We start from the raw sequence: 3386 nt of genomic DNA on the forward strand, positions 1-3386 counted from the left end.
CTGACAGATCTGACAGGACTGACAGATCTGACAGACTCACTAACCCTAACTCTTACTTTCTTTTTTATTTTATTTTTTTTTTACTTTCACAGTGGCAAGGCTGACAGCTCTTGTCACACTGTTTCTCCTCTGCTCTCTCACTGAGATCGGAGGAGAAACTGCATTTATCAGGCAGATCGCCCGGGAAAGTTTGTTGCTAAAACAAACTTCCCTGGTGATCTCTCTGATTGGCTGGTGTGACGCTGACATCATCGAGACCTGAGCCAATCAGGTCTCGATGATGTCAGAGGTCACAGCACCGGGATCCCCGCCGCTGACAGGTATGTGGGGGGTCCCGATCGCCGACCACCGGCTGTCCCTATCTTTTAAATGCCGCGATCGCTATGGATCGCGGCATCTAGAAGATAGGAACAGGTTAACATCATGGGGACCTGATCCAATCAGGTCCCCATGATGTCACATGTCAGAGCTATCGCTCTGAACCGGTACCGCAGCGCTAGCAGGACCCTGGGGGTCCTGAGCGCTGCGGGACCACCCACCGTTTTTAAACGTCGGCGCTGCACAGAGCCCAGGCAGCGCCGACGTTTATGTACAGTGGGCGGTCCTGAACCGGTTAATTTGTCTTCAATGAAAAAAACACAAAAAGAATTGTCCTAAATCCAAATTGGATATAATTCCACACCAAACCTAAAAAAGGGGGTGGACAAAAGTATTGGCACCCTTTGAAAAATCATGTGATGCTTCTCTAATTCGTGTAATTAACAGCACCTGTAACTTTCCTGTGGCACCTAACAGGTGTTGGCAATAACTAAATCACACTTGCAGCCAGTTAACATGGATTAAAGTTGACTCAACCTCTGTCTTGTGTCCTTGTGTGTACCACATTGAGCATGGAGAAAAGAAAGAAGACCAAAGAACTGTCTGAGGACTTGAGAAACCAAATTGTGAGGAAGCATGAGCAATCTCAAGGCTACAAGTCCATCTCCAAAGACCTGAATGTTCCTGTGTCTTCCGTGCGCAGTGTAATCAAGAAGTTTAAAGCCCATGGCACTGTGGCTAACCTCCCTAGATGTGGACGGAAAAGAAAAATTGAAGAGAGATTTCAATGCAAGATTGTGCGGATGGTGGATAAAGAACCTCGACTAACATCCAAACAAGTTCAATCTGCCCTGCAGTCCGAGGGTACAACAGTGTCAACCCGTACTATCCGTCGGCGTCTGAATGAAAAGCCACTGTATGGTAGGATACCCAGGAAGACCCCACTTCTTACCCCGAGACATAAAAAAGCCAGGCTGGAGTTTGCCAAAACTTACCTGAGAAAGCCTAAAACGTTTTGGAAGAATTTTCTCTGGTCAAATGAGACAAAAGTAGAGCTTTTTGGGAAAAAGCATCAACATAGAGTGTACAGGAAAAAAAAACAGGCATTCAAAGAAAAGAACACGGTCCCTACAGTCAAACATGGCAGAGGTTCCCTGATGTTTTGAGGTTGCTTTGCTGCCTCTGGCACTGGACTGCTTGACCGTGTGCATGGCTTTATGAAGTCTGAAGACTACCAACAAATTTTGCAGCATAATGCAGGGCCCAGTGTGAGAAAGCTGGGTCTCCCTCAGAGGTCATGGGTCTTCCAGCAGGACAATGACCCAAAACACACTTCCAAAAGCACTATAAAATGGTTTTAGAGAAAGCACTGGAGACTTCTAAGGTGGCCAGCAATGAGTCCAGACCTAAATCCCATAGAACACCTGTGGAGAGATCTCAAAATGGCAGTTTGGAGAAGGCACCCTTCAAATATCAGGGACCTGGAGCAGTTTGCCAAAGAAGAATGGTCTACAATTCCAGCAGAGCATTGTAAGAAACTCATTGATGGTTACCGGAAGCGGTTGTTCGCAGTTATTTTGGCTAAAGGTTGTGCAACCAAGTATTAGGCTGAGGGTGCCAATACTTTTGTCCGGCCCTTTTTTGGAGTTTTGTGTGGAATGATCAATGATTTGATTTTTGCTTCATTCTCTTTTGTGTTTTTTCCTTGCAAGCAAATTAAATGAAGATAATAATACCAAAGAATTTGTGATTGCAATCATTTTCAGGAAGAAACTGAGTAATATCTGACAGAATTGCAGGGGTGCCAATACTTTTGGCCAGCACTGTATGTGTGTGTGTGTATAAAGATCATATCTCTCCCTTTTCCAAAAACAAATCAAAAATTAACACATTTGGTATCGCTGGGTACATAAATGTCTGAACCAATAAAAATACTATTTATTATATACACTGCACGCCAAAACAGAAGAAAGTGTAAATGGCAAATTCTCTGGGATTTTTTTGGTCACCTCCCAAAATACGTTGGAATAATAAGAGATAAGAAAGTCATATAGACCCCAAAATAGTACTGATGAAAGCTAGACCTCGCCCGGAAAAAACAAGTCCTCGTACGTCTCCATCAACCGGAAAATGATAAGTTCTGGTTCAGAATACAGAGACAGAGACAAGATTTTTTGTAACTAGTAAAAAATAAATCCCCGTATATAAATGTGATATCGCTATCACCGCACTGAGCAGAAGAACAACGATATTAGGTTGTTTTTACTGCAATCTAAATGCCGTGAAAATAAAACCCAAAGAAGATTGTCAGGATCACATTTATTTCCAATTTTTAAGCTCACAATACGGTAAAATAAAGACAAGTAATAATTCTTTCTGCAGAGAACAAATTCTCATTGGTATAGAAACATACCTGCAATGTTATCATTTCTAGAGAACTGTTACCTAACTATCAGCACACTTAGATTTACCATAACCACCTACTCAGTCTCCTGGGAGACTGTCAAAAATTGCCATGCTGACTGTATTACGAGCCCTCATGACAGGGTATTGGGAAAAGTTTTCAACTAGCAATAATCACGCCTCAGATAAACCTCATGGGCTATGATACTGCCACTGCGCAAAGCTGGAGGCCATCTGTGAGGAGCTGCGGCCTCCGGATCTGGGGCTCTGTCTATGACGCGCCCCTGGGCCTGTGTCGCGCTGCGTTGCGCACGCGGGAGCTTACCCGGAGCCGGATCTGTTGAGGGTTGTAGTCTCGTGGCGGTGACCCGGTCCGTGCCCAGGGAGTCAAACTGAGCGGTGATGTATCAACGGTAGATGTTGGACGACTACACCACCCGTTGAGTACAGCTAAGGAGCTGCTGCTGCAGGGCAGACCGCTGAGGCCGGTGGTAGGATTGTGCAGCGTGATAGTATAACCCCCAACGGGAGGGGTATGGCCTCAGGGCAGCCGACGTGGATGATGGGGGTAGCAGGAACCACTCGGAGACGGTACGGTGTAGTTCAGGGTCTTTACTGGTGACAAAGATAGACCCTCCCGGAGTACTGGCTAGCGATTGGGGCCT

The 3386-nt window shown here is 45.4% G+C and overlaps 1 non-coding gene across 1 annotated transcript; it reads right to left on the reverse strand.

Moving 5' to 3' along the window:
* Positions 1-2806: 2806 nt before the first annotated feature.
* Positions 2807-2946, reverse strand: LOC141168401 (U4 spliceosomal RNA). Its single transcript, XR_012252138.1, has one exon. It is a non-coding gene; the product is annotated as a U4 spliceosomal RNA (small nuclear RNA).
* Between the last annotated feature and the right edge of the window lie 440 nt (positions 2947-3386).

This window comes from Phyllobates terribilis, unplaced genomic scaffold, assembly GCF_046119375.1.
Source record: "Phyllobates terribilis strain yellow unplaced genomic scaffold, ASM4611937v1 Scaffold_11__3_contigs__length_659146591, whole genome shotgun sequence".
Classification (NCBI taxonomy): domain Eukaryota; kingdom Metazoa; phylum Chordata; class Amphibia; order Anura; family Dendrobatidae; genus Phyllobates; species Phyllobates terribilis.